The sequence below is a fragment of the Sinohyriopsis cumingii genome, chromosome 4 (assembly GCF_028554795.1).
Source record: "Sinohyriopsis cumingii isolate HCF-2022 chromosome 4, ASM2855479v2, whole genome shotgun sequence".
Taxonomy (NCBI): domain Eukaryota; kingdom Metazoa; phylum Mollusca; class Bivalvia; order Unionida; family Unionidae; genus Sinohyriopsis; species Sinohyriopsis cumingii.
This window is the reverse complement of record NC_142964.1, coordinates 147,025,157-147,042,740: the sequence shown is the minus strand read 5'-3', so window position 1 is coordinate 147,042,740 and position 17,584 is coordinate 147,025,157.

Here is a 17,584-nt window from a genome sequence, read left to right as displayed (position 1 = left end):
TTAGAGATTTATGAGGGCTATATGTTTTGTTGAGTACAGGGTAGTTGGGACATGGTAGGGAGAAGTAACTATGTGCTGGTTATGATGCTAGATGTATGTTCAATAGAACACGGGGTGATTGGGGAGTGGTAGGGCAAAATAAATATTAGTTTATGGTGAGGGCTAATGTTTAATAGAGCACGCGGTGAATGGGGAATGGTAAGGCGAACGTTTTTGTTATCTTTAGATGCTATATGTTTAACAGAACATTGGCCGATAGAAGAATGGTAGAGTGAAATTAATATTAGCTTCTTTTAGTGACATAACATGTTGCTAGTAAAATAATTTGCTTTAAATCTCATCCTAGGTCGTGAATTACCGTAGGGCTTGATTTATCATTGGCCTAGAGTAAACGTAAGACGTGAATTAATGTAGACCGTGAATTACTGTAGTCCGTGAATCACTGTAGACAGTGACTTGCTATAGGCTGTGAATTCACCCGATCCCTACATTGTTAAAGCCTTCAGGGCTAAATTTGTTAACAATGTAGGGATCGGGTGGTGAATTACTGTAAACCGTGAATTAATTTAGACCATGAATTACCATAGATCGCGAAATACTGCAGGCTGTGAGTTATTGGACTTTTCTTGTGAAATAATTATGATAGTTTACTGGAGTGAAATAGGTAAACATATTTTCTCTACCGCTTCGATAAGATAATGACCAAGAAAGTTCATCTATTTTTAGCTGCTTGCATGGTGTAATGATAAGAATGACCGCTACACATGAAAACGAACCAAATGTAAGTCCAATACTGAGCATTCTTTCTTCCAATTTTTAGAGTGTTGTTTTGCCTCGAATTATGAAAGAGATTTATTTTACTACTAACATTTGTTGTGCGAATATACACAAATTATAACAGAATATAAACTATAAAACACTGACATTATTGCCAGGGTTACGGTACGATCTCTCCTGCCAGATTCGTAAACACATTGCCAGCAAATACGTCTGAGCAACAAATATATAATGATAATTTGCTTCTAATATATATAATGTTGAGGGTGGAAAGCTCAATTATTTTCACTCATTCGATCAAATCTACCCGTTGTTCACTAGTGTCAAGCAAATTTTCTCTCTACGTCTTATGTTCATGATCAAATATGGAGGCAGAATGGTTTGTAACATTTCTTAAATCTCTGATCTTCTCCAGTCACTTACATAAACAATGCGTCATCGTTCATTGTACTAATAAAACCATGTGTTTAAAGTGACAATGTATCGTCTTGTAGCGTACCATCAAACTCGCTTGTATACAGACACAATACATCACATCGTAGTGTACTAATAAACTCATTTGTATATTTGTAGAAAACAGGTGATATTTGGAAGCTAAGTGGGCAGTTTTCTATTCACCTTTAAGTTCGTCTTTAATAGCATTACTATGTAACGTTGTTTATATGTATCTCTGTAATTAATGGATTAGTGGTCTTGATAGTAAGATTTCCATATATATTGAGATTCACCGAAAGGGTGGGGGTAGTCAGGTGGCTAACTCAGTACGCCTTGCGCAATTACAATCTCCATATACTATAAGAATTATAAGAACGTGGCTTTAGAATAAGCCGCTCACGAAGCAAAATGTATGGAGACTGAAAATATAGTACTTTTGTTATTGCTTGCATGGTTAGTTATGTTTGCCTGCTTCTTGCTTCATACTACCAGTCAAGGGATGGATGGAATAAGCCAATGTAAACAACGGGGTTATGCTCAGCACAATAGATTTATACTCGATACCGATCTTATACTATGTTGAAATTTATCTCAGACACCGACGATGAAAAATATTGCCAGGGAATTCGGACTCCGAGCCTGAAACATGATGCCAGTGATCGCAGACGCCGATTGTGTACCATGATGACCTGGATCCCTAAAGTCAGTCATACATTTTGTTGACATTTATATGAAACGCCATTCAAGTACGGGGTTTATAGTAATCTCAGGCACCAAGTATGCACAAATCTTAGCAGTAATCTCAAATAATAGACATGCACCATATTGGCAGTGATCTCAGATGCTTATCGTGTATCATGTTGATATCGATCTCAGACCAATGTTATGGAATATGTTGGGGAAAAAAAACAATAATAGGAACTCAAATATTCTCCCGTAGAGTCCAGAAATAGCAATTTCCGTTCCGTTTGGTGTATATTTTTACTTCTCTATAGATAATACTATAATTAAATCTAGCTCGATTTATATAGTCCAATCCGAAAACTGGAATTAGATTAACATTAATTAACAGTTCGCCATGTGAGTTTATCTGGTATGCACGATTACATATACCACTGACTTAGTGGCATCATTTTTTGTGATGTGCTTCGTGGTAATGGTATATGGAGTAGTGAGTGCAGGCAAGACAATGTGTACCATTTTGCTTGCGGACCTAGGTTCGAATCTCCTCACAGACAAATACAAATTTTACTAACTTGTATGCTAGTATCTTGATGCAGATTTAATGTATCTAAGTCAACAGTCCGATCATGATAACTGTAGTTTTTCAAAGTATCCGATTGTATTAGTTACCATCCAGATTCTGACAGGTGTATATGTCAAATTCACAAGGGCGTTTCTGATATATGTATTTTTCGAAGTCACCAGATCGAATCTGATATAAGAATTTATCTCGTTGTCACCAGACGGATTCTGATAGATGCATGTTTCTTATTCACCAGACCGATTCTGATTCCTAGTTAAAACATGACATCAAGCTGCTGCTTGTATGATGTTAAGTATTTCGTCCATGACATTCGCCTACCGATCAACATTGTTATCCCATCCTCGTCCATATCAGGTTGCCTGCTAAAGTTTAGCACATGCTTAGTGATATCGGTCTACCTGCCAACATTTAATCCATGCTCAGTGATATCGGTCTACCTGCCAACATTTAATCCATGCTTAGTGATATCGGTCTCTCTGCCAACATGTTGCCTGTGCTCAGGTTTTATGGATTGGTGACGAGAAAGGTGCTGGTTCATATACCGAAAACGGTTGACTGAAGCATCGAGTTGTTTGTGTGAGATTGTTGTAATGTAGTGCAAGTGTCAGACTGGAGACATTAATTGCTAGTGTCAGATTCGAGCAACACAATGTTAATGCCAGATTTGAGAGTTGTACTTCAAGTTTCATATTAGAGCAAGGTATGACTTGTGTCAGATTTGTGCAACGTATTGCATGTGTAAGATTGGACAATTTTACTTATAGTGTCAAATTGAAGCAATGTCATATTATAACAGCGTTCTTCTGGTGTCTCTGCTCATAGCAATGCATTGCTAGTGTCAGATTGGATTACCCTATTGCTAGTGTCAGATAGGTGCAGTGCACTGCTAATGTTGGGTCTTAGCAGATCTTTGCTACATCAAAATATTTAAACATAAGAAATGACACCCATGTGCTAAAACTGAATTCGGTATCACAAACTTGTCACACTTGAGTTCCAATGGACCTGATAAATGTCTTGACAAGTTTTTGAAACTGCAGGGGAAAAAAAAATAAAGCTAATAAATATCATAGATCAAGTAGCTTTATAATGCTAGGAGAGATTAACATAGACGTATATAACTACGGTCTTTACAATGCTAGGAGAGATTAATATAGACGTGTATAACTACGGTCTTTACAATGCTAGGAGAGATTAACATAGACGTGTATGACTACGGTCTTTACAATACTAGGAGAGATTACCAAAGACATATATAATTACGGTCTTTACAATGCTAGGAGAGATTAACATAGACGAGTATAACTACGGTCTTTACAATGCTAGTATAGATTAACATAGACGAGTGTAACTACGGTCTTTACAATGCTAAGAGAGATTGACATAGACGTGTATAACTACGGTCTTTACAATGCTAGAAGAGATTAACATAGACGTGTATAACTACGGTCTTTACATATCGACCTATTACATTATTTTTCTGAGACAAACTGACATTATAAAAGCGAGAGTCCCGGTCCCATTAGTTTATAATGTTAGTTTCTTCCAGATAATAGGTTTATTCTTAATTAGAACACATATTGCATTTTCAGTAAAGACCTGGATAATTGCCGTGACACAGCTGTTTTGCTGTGGTGTCTATTCTCACAAGTACATCTATGTTTTCAGAATGGCACATCCTGGTGTCAAGTTTTATTTCCTATTTTGTTGTTATTCTCAAGCTAATTGGAAACGAAATAACACTTTTCCAGGTTTTATTTAAAGTTTTATATTTGCATATAGTTTATCAACCCTTTTAATGAATCAGGTTAAAGCTAAGTTAATTCGTGCTAGAACAAGAACGCTTGCCTATTTTACACTGAATCAAATTCACGATCACTGACACTCTCTCACTCATTGTATTGAATTTTGGGTCAAGGTCACAGTCACAAACCACTTCAATTAATGTTTTGTTTGAAATGTTAACGTTTCTTAATAGTTTTTCTTAACTCTTTGAATGATTACCTCCTTGATTATGACAAGATTGTGATGTCGGAGTCAAGGTCACATGGTTTACATTAATGTTTTAATCCATTTGGTAAAATGATCCATTTCTGATACAATTACAAACGGATAAATGAGAAATAGTGAGGATCTTGGTGCTAGTGAACAGCACAGCGATGAAAGTAAGGACTCATGAGAGGATACGTAAATAAAACGAAAATGGTTTTGGAATGGTCTGAACTGTGCTTTACCGAAAATAGCATAATCCAACACTTGACAAATGTTAGTCTATGATTGTCATATTAAAACAATTTCACGAACCCTATAATCAGATAGCCCTAGTGTTTCCATGGATTACTTAACATTGTTTACTAGTCCTAAAATTAAAAATAAAAATGTATCTTATTTCATAATTTATTAATGCATCTCTTTCATCCGGTCAATTCACATCATTTTTCAAAACTGCCATTGTAAAGCCTCTGCTGAAGAAACCAACACTCGACCATAACGATTTACAGAACTACCACCCAGTTTCGAATCTCCCATTTATGTCAAATATCCTAGAAAAGGTTGTTCTAACCCAACTTGTATCTCACCTGATTTCAAACAGTCTTTCTAGCAATGCATAGTCTGCATGTCGCCCTTGCCACAGTACTGAAACTACTCTTCTGAAAGTAGTTAATGACATTCTCTCTGCTTTGGATGGATAGTGCAAAGAATAGTCTTCACCTGTTTGACTTGTCTGCAGTATTTACACAACAGGATATGATATATTACGTCATCGTCTGCAACATGTATTTGGCATTCATGATACAGCCTTACTGTAGTTCAAAACCTACTTGGTCAACAGGACACAAATTGTGGCCGCAAATGGAATACACTCTAGCCCAGTTGATATATGTTTTGGTGTTGCACAAGGGTCTGTTCTTGCACCTGTTCTCTTCATTCTATACACTCAGCCGCTCTCAAGTGGCATATATCATCATTCAGTGTCTCACCAGTTGTACGCTGATGACACTGAAATATACAAATCTAGCCACCCAACTGAAGTTGATGCTACCATCCAAGGTGTAACGAGGTGCATTTCCGATGTGAAATCATCGATTATGTCATAAACTGCAGATGAATGATGATAACCCTGAAGCCATTCTGATTACAGCACAATACTTTTGTCATTTACATCCATTACCTCAAACAATAAATATCAGCAACACCAACATTAAATTCAAACAGTCAGTACGAAACCTAGGTGTTACTCTCAACAGTACTCTCTCATTGCACCAACATATCATGAACTTATGCAAGGCTGCATATCTTGAGCTGAGATGCATCAGCTCCATTCGCAGTTATCTTTCAGTTGATGCCAATAAAATACTTGTGTATTCCTTAATGCTTTCAAGACTGGACTATTGTAACTCAATTATGTCTGGTTAGTCTCAATATCTACTCCAGAAACTTCAAAGCGTTCAAAACACAACTGCTAGGATCATACTCAGAGTACCACGATAAGAGCACACCTCTCCCTGGTCTATACCCTACACTGGCTATTCATTCGATCCAGAATCAAACAAAACATTTGTCCTCTGTTGTACGTTTCAATGACGGGCTCCAGTCCAACATACCTATCGACCTCATATACGTGTACACATCAGCAGTATACTTAACGCTCCTCTTCTGACACTCGTATTCTCATTATTCCCAATATGAAAAAAGTCGTTTGCATGCCAGGGCCCATCAACGTGGAACAAATTACCCACCGAACTTAGACACAAAGACATAGCGATCTCATTCAAGGGCGCTCTTAAAACTCACTTATTTCGACTGCAAGAACAGACTTAAAGACCTAATAATGTTTCCTTATCTTAAATATTTTCAGTATGCTTCATGTCTTCTAATTGCATGATGTTTTTGTGATCATATCATTTTATATGATATTTACTAATTTTAGGTGTTGTCTAAGGTTTTTACGCGCTTAGAGAATCTAAAGATTAGGCGCTATGCAAAGTCCTAATTATTATTATATTACGTGTTTTGGGGAGGAAAAAAACTGAATTGCCATGAGCATGTCTTGAAACTCTAGGATGTTGACATACGTTTAAAACCTACTACAAAATGCCTCTATATTAGACCCTGAACTGCTTTCATTAACTAGATTATTTATAGAACGGAATAAAATGATTTCCCGAAATCAGTTAAAGTCCAGTTAGGGTTTGGTGACCAAGAAAATTGTCTGTTCAATAACCTAGCTCTATAGAGGCATCATTTACTTTACTGTAAATAAAGCTTCTGAAACTAGGAATAAATCTAACGTGATATTCATCTCACATATCTGTATATCTCGCCTTATGGTTATTTAGTGAGATGTAATCATATGCATCAAGAGCTTTATTCATCATTAGACTGAAGACTTCCAGTAGCTATTTACTGATTTTGTAATGTCCTCTATATCCTGCCTCTCCTCAGTTTAGAAATCTGGTGTGTCAACATTAGCACCGTAAATGTTTATAAGTTTGTAGCTGTTAATTTGAGCTGGAATATCTCAAACTATCCAGATGACATTTACATTAACATTTACTCTCTGTATGGTAAGCTGAAATAATTTGTTCAATAAATGTGATACTCATCTTGATTTGGATGCAAAAGAATTGAAGATACATTCGTTAACTCCAACTTGAAAAAATATATTTCTCCACAAACTCAAATTTATTAGATTGTTTTCTCCCGAACTACCTTTCATTTTGTGGGTTTTTTTTTTCTTCTTCATCTTCTCCTTCGCGTTCATGTTTTATTTCCACTGTTGTTTAACAATTGTTGGTGTTGTCGAATTTTTGTGTGTCTTTTGCATGATAGTTTTATCGATCATTACGTGTTATAAGCCACGTCTTGAACTTAGTGGTGTTATATTGTGAAGGGAGGGAGCCATTGATGTGTCGTGAAACCTTGTGGTCCATTTCTTATTGCTTTTATTTGTATAACGGCAATCAAACTGTTGATTAAAAAAAAGGATCCTTACTCTGACCATCCTTAAGGTTCTTGTTCCTGATGATACCAATACATGACGCGCAGGTCTGAAGTTGACTAGAAGGATCCTGAGCAATTTCCAGATGGCTAATTCCTTCCCCAACAAGTGGATCATTCTGACCATTGACATAACAACAGTTATTACATCACTACTGAATATTCTAATTTTCATTGAAATAATGTATCACTCATTAAGGTGTAGCTTAAAAAAGGCTTAAATTATTTTTGTATACAGACTAAATGGGGGGGGGGGGAGGAGGGTGATCAAGGAGAAAGAGACAATTTCAGGGGCCTCTGCACATTATGCACATAGGTCACTAAAGAAATAAAACCCTTGAAATATCACTTCATATATATATTCTTAAGTTATAAAAAAATAAAACAAAAACAACAAATTCAAAACATGCGAAGTCGTGTTTCTGAAGTTTTATTTTCCAAATGGAGCGAATTGCTCATTTAGTAATGACCGTCCTGCTTTAATCGTAAGCATTCTGGGATTTTCGGAATTTCCGAACTGTTTAATAGTTTTTTTTTCTTCTCGAGAATGTCTCACACAAATGTGGAGAAAATACGATTATTAGTATGAATATGGATCGCATTAGGTATACTGTATGCTTACAGTCCTTAAGAAACCTGACTGAAATATTACCCACGTTCCAGAACCGGATTTGGGGGGGGGGGGGGGGATCGCTGAACCAGCACAAGCCCATCCAACCCCCAAAATAAGCACACACACACACCCAACAAAAAAAAAAAAAAACCTGAACAACTGGGACGTTGCATAGAGTAAATTATCTTTACAGTTAGATAGTTCTAGTTATGCTCTGAACCGCTTAAAATGAAGTATATTATCGGAGCTTTGTCCCTTGTGTGCCCAGCAGGGGTTCCATCTCATATACCTTTTGCCCGCTTGTTATGCCCCCTTCTCCACTCCTTCTTTCCTTCACTCTTGCCCGGACAATGCGCTGAAATTTATCTTATTCTCATTTGTTCAACAACACACGTTCTAATAGGTACTTACACAATAGCTGATTATTAGCAGTACGGAATTACCCAACTGGTAGGAATACTATTAGCTTTCCCTAGTGATTTACATTCGCAGTTAAGAAGTGAAAAACACCGACATAGGGTATACCATTAACAGGTCTCCAGCAAGTAGGCTGCTATATTTAGCACACAACAAAAAGCTTCTGTATTTGGTGCTGGCAAGATTTCCACTCTCAATAAATAGCTACTCAGGTATATAGTGATTAGACCTATATTTAACGCAAAACAACAAATAGGTAAACCCTGAACATATTCCTATATAGCCGCAATTAATGATTAGCATTTTGGTTTGCTCTCTGTTGCCTTTCAGTGGAAGAGGTCAGACGCTATCTTATATCAAGCTCATATGGAAATAATAAAAAAAACTGAAAAAGGTTCCTTCTTTTTTTTTTTCGATGTCAAGATTTTCTTTGCCCGTTGAAGACTTGAGAGCAGTATGATGGGGATGATTTAGGAAGAAGTATCCCTGTTTGATCAAAGTGCGAGTTACAACCTGGAATCACGTGGTGGATATGAAGATAGTACTTATACATGACCGATACGAGTTTATGACTTTCTTCCTATTTGAAAGATGCATTCTTATGGCTGTGTAAAGAAAACGTGGAAACTATTACCACAATTTACTCATTTTAGGCGTCAATTACGAATGTGTCATAATCATCCACTATACCCCAATATATCATACTGTAGGAAGTTCTGGCAAGATTCATTTGCAGTGGCTAAATTATGAAGACAAAGAATTTAGTGCAACCTTCCCATTCGAGTCCGGTGTATATTGGATTCAATCTGACATATATCGTAAAACGGAAGAGGAGAATAACTTTGCAATATATCGAGCTCTTTCTCGTCTGAATGAAACACGATATCGTCTGATCAGGAATAATTGTGAACGCTGTTACTTGGGCCTCGACTGGTTAACCAGTTTGCTTGCAGTTGAGAAATTTATGCAAAAATCATTTTTATTTTCATAGTCCTTGTGAAGGAGAGTACGTCAAGCCAGGGTTTTCTGGGCCTGTATTCTACAGCCATAAACTTAATGTGGAACATGCGGACCTAAACTTAAAGAATTTCATAATAATAATAATAATAATAATAAAGAGAAAAGAACTCTGCATACCTTTCAACATACACTTTGAAACGATTTTGAGTAACGCTGTTAGGTGCCCTAAAATATGACATGGTACCAGTAAAGGGAGTCGTTTTTTTTCTTCTTCATATAGGATTATAAAATCCACGTTTAAAGGTGGCAACAACACCAACTTTTATTAGCACACATTTTGTATACCCGGCCGTCAAGGTGACAGTCATTTTGACGTGCGGATGACATGATAAATTCATTATAAAAAATATTTGTTTTTGCCTTAGAGGACAATGACTGACATGTGTGTGTGGAGCACGGACATCCCGAAATGAATTCTATATACAAATAAAGAAGTCAATGTTTTACACTGGTCTTAAGAAATGTAAGCTTCCTATATGGCGAAGTGCAGATGATTGCAATTATATGGTTGCAAAGTTCGATGAAAATTATGTAAATGGCCACGTTACAAGACCATGAATATTTTATGCAGATATGTCATGGATAGTTGATGAAATTGACAAAGATCGCCTATTGTCCAGTAAGATATTCAAAACATGCGTATGTGACTTCATATTTATATAATTATATATTGTAAGACTGATTTGTGTCATTTATTTAAATTAAAGATTTGGAAAATAAATTTTGTTATTTAATGTGTCAGTTCAGTTTTCACCTTCAGTCAAGGGGAAGCGAAGCTCATAAGAAAAATGCAAATTTCTTCCGCCGAGAATTTAACATAAACTTCCTTGTAGCAGGAAAATCTAGTAGATTGAAAAATTTACAAGTCCTGCAAAATCTTCACTAGTCCTTCCCACAAAACATTGTTAGCTACATACATAGAGCAACAAGACTCCAAAGAGAAGGTAATTAAAACGTCCGCTTATTTTCAACTATGACTTTATCACTTGCCGATCCATCAAATACATTAGAAGTAGAAATAATTTGCCCATTTTGGGGTTGTTCTATCATATATGTTTCAGTGTTGTGCGACTTACAAGTCTCGCCTCTATCAAGCGATTTGAGATTAGTTGGAATATGAGTAAATGTGTCTGCGCAATGAATAAATACATGACTGCAGGTGTAGTCAATAGTACATGTTGTGTGGGGGTAGTGATCTTCGCTAGCCAAGGTTCAGTTAGGTTAACCTATCAACACCTTGGCTCATCGAGCAGATATTTTAGTGCTCTGTTCCAACGACATCTATTGTATTTTATGACTTGCCTCCCTTAGTTTGTATTACCAAATAACAAATAGCGTGTAACAGCAGAGCATTGTACATTTGACGAAGATGGTGGATGTAAATGACTTTAAAAGAATAAATTGTAAGAACCAATTCTGAGATGCATTTTGAATGAAAGGCATTTGTACAAACTCGGACCTACAGTGGAAATTAGCTTATTTACGAGTCCATTCAAGTTGTATGCTTCCCTGGTCTCGATCATGTAGGAACTGTGTTCAGATTTGAACTACTTAGTTTTGGTTGGTGGCACCGCATCCAATAAAATTCAGAGAACCGAAGCAAATAAATATCTACTCGATTCGCAAAGGTATAGACTGGGTTAATATATTGGAAACTTGACTGACCAAGATGGTGTGTAAGTGTGTGTGTGTGGGGTAATTTTCTTGTAAAAATCCAGGACAATGGCTGTCTTTAGTTATTTCTCTTAAACGTCATGTTATCAGTGATTTCAACTTATCTGATAAGATTGGACTCCAAAAATTGAAAATCTTGCATGCCTATCTGACGGCATATATTACATTTCAAAGAGAACCAAACACGCACAGCCTTCATGCACTTGTCTGTGTATCTACCATGTTGATTTCTGCCATAAATTCAGTTTGCGACGATTATTTGAATATCAATTTACAGAACAAGAATGTCTTGAACGTTTTAAAATTTTCATAGCTATGCGTGTACAATTTTAAGAATAAACGAGCAAAGATAAAATGAAACTAAAAGACTAATATTGTTTTGATTGCCGCACGTGCGGTATCTACTGTTCATTTCATTCTCGTCATGGCTAACACATCGCGTGATTGGTTAATGACTACCTAATGATACTAAGTTCAAATACATGGTAATGATAATAAAACTGCTGAAAAAATTAAATTAAACGGTCCATAGTCGGACTACCCTGGGATTCTTACTCGTCGATAGGCATACATATGCATATATATGACCAGGCTCCTTCAGAGGTTGTTGGAGGCGCGGGTCGCTTCGAGAGTTTGAGGCTCCTAGGCTATTGGTTATATTGAAATTTGGAAATGAATCAAATACCAAACAAGCCCATATAATTTACTGTATAACAATTTAAAACAAAACTAAATACACAAAGAGAGCATTTAAGAAATCTAAAAATAACTGGTAAAAACCGAGGCCCCTTATTGGTTGTGGCCGGAGCCTTATCGCCCCCCCCCCCCATCGTCCCCCCTCCCTGATTGGGTATTGATATGACTCTTAATATTACATAAACATGTCAAATTGACGAGATCCCACGCTGTGAAAATATATTATGAATACCACTTGTGAATAATGCATAAATTTATCAAATCAAACTTGCAAATTCTACGTTCCCGATGGGTAATTCCGTCCCCATCTAGTGGGCTTTCTGACCATTATCATCACACTCAGTCATCTAAAACATATGATATATTCTAAATTTCATCGAATATGATGAGTCATTGAGATGTAATGTTATAAAGGGCTATATTTATATACAAATACAGTAGGAGAGAGAGAGAGAGAGAGAGAGAGAGAGAGAGAGAGAGATGAATGGAAAAGAAAATATCAAGGGCATATATACATGCTGAAATATAATCCCCTGGTGAAAACAAAACACCTTTTATAAATATCAATTCATGTAAGGATTCTTAAAAACACAAAGGTGAAGTGCTGTTTATTTAAGTTTTACTTTTCATCTGAATATAATTGCTGATTTAGCGACCACTGTCCTGTTTGATCTTTAGTTTTCCTGGGTGGTCGGAATTTCCTAACTTATTAATAGTCCCAGAGGCAAAACTAACAGCAGTCATGAGATGTTACTGACTTTTTGTGGCTTTTCAGTATTGTGTTTACACATATTTGGATAAAATAATAACACGCATTGTATTAGTTACGTGCTTAACTGTCTTTCAAAAACATGACTGATAGATTTCACAAGTTACACGGGCGGATTCGGGTAGGGGAGTGGGGACGAGCCGGAGCTCTCTGACCCCATTCCCATCCCTAAAAATGAGCGCGCAATAACTGGGACGCTTTCCAAGAGTGAGGTTTCTTTACAGACTGATGGTTAACGAACAAAATGAAGGCGTTTCTTGATGTTTCGTCTTTGGCCCCGCACAAGGGGTTTCATTCCACAGACGCTTTGTTGGGGTGATTCCACTCACCCAAACGTCCCTATAAATGGCCCCTTAATTATGATAGACGTGTATTACTTACATATTCCTGAAGACGGCACAGTCGGTGATGTGGTAAAGTTGTTTGCACTGGGTCTAGGAATACTCTGTGCGCTGGAATTTGCCCATTTACATATTCGTGTCCACAGAGACGACGTACTTGCATGTAGGTTTTTACCCAATAGCTGATTGTTAGTAGTAGGAAGTTACCCAACGAATTTTTATCAGCTTTCCCCAGCGATTTAAATCCGCAGTTAAAGTAGTAAAAAAAAACACTGATATAATCCATGTATTGCCTTGGTAGCCTGGTAGGTTGCCTAGTGCATTAGTGACACGGACACTGTAGAATTTAAAAATGATGTACAAGCTGTTGCGTTAAATGGTCCCCGGAAAGTATATCCGCTATATTTAGCGCACAGCCAATGATTCTATATTTATACAGGCAAGATTTCCATTCTCGATCAACACACTGGTCTCGGGGTAATTCGGCCTGCTATATTTAGCACAAAAATGTTTCTATATTTAGTACAGGACGGGATATCCCAGCTTATAAACCCTGAATGCTTTCCTATATAACCAACAGATTTTAATTTTCAATTAAGATCTGTAGTTTGGCTTGAACTCTTTTTCCTTTCGTTCGAAAAATATCTGCCAATATCTACTATGAGGTTCCACACTCTTATATGAAGCTCCCGTTGAATAAATATAAACACTGCTTTATTTCTTAGCGTCCTGCTTTGCTGACGTCTTGAGAGCAGTATGATGGGGATGATTTAGGATGACGAATTCGTGATTGGTCCATTTCTTACAACCAGGAATCACACGATGGATGTGACCAAACGACGTATACGTGATCGTTACGAGTTCATGACTTTATTTCTATTTGAAAGGTGCATTCATATAGCTGTATGTAGAAAATATGGAGCTTATTACCATAGTTTACTCGTTTTAGGCGTCAATTACGAATGTGTCATAGTCGTCCATTACACCCCAATATATAATTTTCTTGGAAGTTCTGGCAAGATTCAGTTGCAGTGGCTATATTATGAAGAGGAAGAATTTAATGCAACCTTCCCATTTGAGTCCGGTGTGTATTGGATTCAATCTGACAGATATCCTAAATCGGATGAGGAGAAGAACGAGGCTGTGTATCGCGCTCTTTCTCGTCTGGATGAAACCAATTTTAATCCGATAAGGAATAATTGTGAACACTTTGTTACTTGGGCCTTGAGTGGTGAAGCAGTTTGCTTCCAGCTGAGAAAAATAAGTAAAAACATTTTCAATTTGTGTATCCTTTTGAATGAGAGTACATCAAGCCAAACTTTTCCAGGCCTCTATTCCACATCTTCAAACTTATTGTAAAACAGGTATGTAGACATAAACTGGAAGAATTTCGTAATAAGAACAAGTAGACAAAAAGGCTGCATGCCATTACAATTAATGCTTTGAAACGATTTTGAGTACGTTGTTATGCGCCCTAAAATATGTCATGGTACCAGTAACGAGAGTCGTTCTTTTCATATTAGGACTAAAATTCGACGTTTGAAGGTGGTAACAACATTAGATTTTATCAGTGCAAAGTTTATATATGTGTCTGTCAAAGTGGCAGTTATTTAACGTGCTGATGACAGTTTAAATTCATTATACGTAACGAGATGACAACAAATAAGTGAAATGTGAAGGTTTAGCACGGACATCTCCAAATCGCAATTGACGCAATTAATGTCAGCGGGACGCAGATGAGACTACTGTAGGCGTCGCCGACTATTGGTATATTACGGAATGGAAGAACACCATAATCAAATTCTTAAAGTATTATATTTGTATTCATTTTCAAAGGGATTACTATATGTGTACCTGTTTGGAATCATATCTGAATATTAATGAGATTATTGTTTCATAAAGTGCATTTGTATGAGTAGCCGTCACCGCCCAAATTATATGAATGAAAGGACGTCGAAATAAAATGATTTAAACTACTAAATGGACTAACAATAATTTTTATTCGAAATGAGATGATTTGGAGAAACAAAACGGAACGAATAACTCTAGTTAAAACTTAAATACTGTTATAATAAAATATATTGTAACATTAAAGTTAATTTAATATGATAGAAAATTAAATACAGCGAAATGATTGACTACATTTTTTAGGCAAACATAATTGCAATAGTTTTTGTAGTACTTGTTCGAAGTTGGTAACATATCCAACGAGTCAGACACATTGCTGTAGTCATAATTCAAACTTTATAGCTTTCAAAAAATCAACAAGTAACTATAAAAAAACTGCTTTAATCACAATATAGTCCAAGTCTGCATCATTATCATAATCGTGTTAGTCTTCTTTATCGGAAAAAAAATCGTGAGGATCCTCTAATTAGCGTTATTTGTATTTTGTGTTCTTCGCCGAAACGATACAATTTAAATAACACATTTTGATCGTGCAGAAGGTTTTAAATAACTAGAAAAATATAGTTTTTCCTTTCTTCTCCAATTTTAACTTTCGCTCCTTAACAAATCTAGATTTTCTTATGTAATGCTCTTGATTTCTTAATCACTGCTCTTTATCCTTATCGACATTTCGGAGTAGAAAATATCAGAGGTATATTGGAATTGAAATATCTCAACAACAGTGATAATATACTTCCTATATTGTTCTAAAGACGCAGTCAGGCGTGTAATTCTCAAATGTACACACCCGTGGTATAATAAATATACACAATAATTGTACATTTTGTCTCGGCAAATACAATATGGACACAGTTGTTCTGAATTAATTAAACGTAGTTGGGGTTGAGAAAGCATGCTAATTTTAGGCCTTAGCCAGAGCTGATTACACTGGACAACAAATTTTTACAAAAGTCATGTTACTGAAATAAAATTAGTCAATTCTTATCAATTTTTATGTGCTGAGCACGAATGTGACAGTCAAATTGCAAAATTGGCTCTAGTTTTTTTGTAATCTGCAAGAAATTAATGTTGACATAACGAAATGCATTCCAATAGTAAAAGGTCAACTGTAATAGCCTACCTATAAAAAATCAAGTCATTGACTACATCTTAGATTTCTTCGCCTGTCTCTTGTACAGCTGTTCGGGAGCATCTCTGAGGAGTGTCCAGCAGTAGTCAGCCAGCATTGTAGTGGACCATTTTCCCTGGTATCTTTGTTCCATTGTTGCGATATCTTGATGAAAACGTTCGCCGTGTTCATCACTAACAATACCACAGTTGCTAGGAAAGAAATCCAAATGGGAATGAAGGAAGTGAATCTTTAGAGACATATTGCAGCCAAGTTTCTTATACTTCATCAACATGTCTTCTACTAGTTCCTTATAGTTTTCTGCCCTAACATTTCCGAGGAAGTTTGTAGAAACTAGGCGAAAAGCATTCCATGCTTGTTTCGCGTCACCTTCCAGCAAGTTGTTGAACCGGTCATCTTTGAAAAGCTCTCGAATCTGAGGACCCACAAAAACTCCCTCTTTAATCTTTGCTTCGCTGAGTCGAGGGAATTGTTCATGCAGGTATCGGAATGCTGGCAAAGTCCGGTCAATGGCTTTCACGAAGTTCTTCATCAAACCTAGTTTGATGTGAAGGGGTGGTAGCAAGATTTTCTGAGCCTCAACCAGAGCTGGGTGTTGGATATTCTTCTCTCCAATGGCTACATTCTGCCTGTGAGTCCATTCCTTCCTCATGTAGTGCATTTCCCTTGCTCGGCTATCCCACTCGCATAAGAAACACATGTATTTTGTATATCCTTGCTGCAGTCCCATTAAAAGGGCAACTACCTTCAAATCACCACAGAGGTGCCAGCTGTACTTGTTATACTCAATGGAATTCAGTAGCTGCCTTAAGTTATTGTATGTCTCTTTCATGTGGACAGCATACGGTACTGGAATAGATGGAAGAATGTTTCCATTGTGCAAAAGCACAGCCTTGAGACTCAGTTTCGAAGAGTCCACATAGAAGAGTTCGATATGCAGTAATTGTGACATCTTCTTCTAGAAGATTCCATTGTTGGAGTCTTGATCCTAGCAATTCTGCCTTGTTCTTTGATAAGTCCAAATCACGAATCAGGTCATTTAGTTCTTCCTGTGTTATTCTGTGTGGGGTTGATGATGCACCACAGTGAAAATCTGGATCACTGCATGCTGATGGACCAGGAGAAGAACAGGTCGACTCACCTTTGTCTTCGTCAGATGAATCAAGAGAATATTCTGCTGGAGATTCTGGAATAGGAAGTCCCTCACCATGTGGAACTGGTCTCAATGCAGACGGAATGTTTGGGTAGACTATTCTCGACTTCTTTCGCTTCGTTATTCCGCCGGAAAGAGGAGGAACCAAGCAGAAGTAACAGTCATTTAGGTGGTTGCTTGGCTCTCTCCACACCATTGGGACTGCAAACGGCATTGATGACCTTTTGCAATTCAACCACTGTGAAAGCTGTGTTGTACATGTAGCACAGCATATATGCGGAGCCCAAGGCTTGTCTTGGTCACCAACCTTGCATCCGAAGTAAAGATGATATGCCTTCTTCACTTGAGAATTGATACTTTTCTTCTGGTTGGCAAATGTCACTT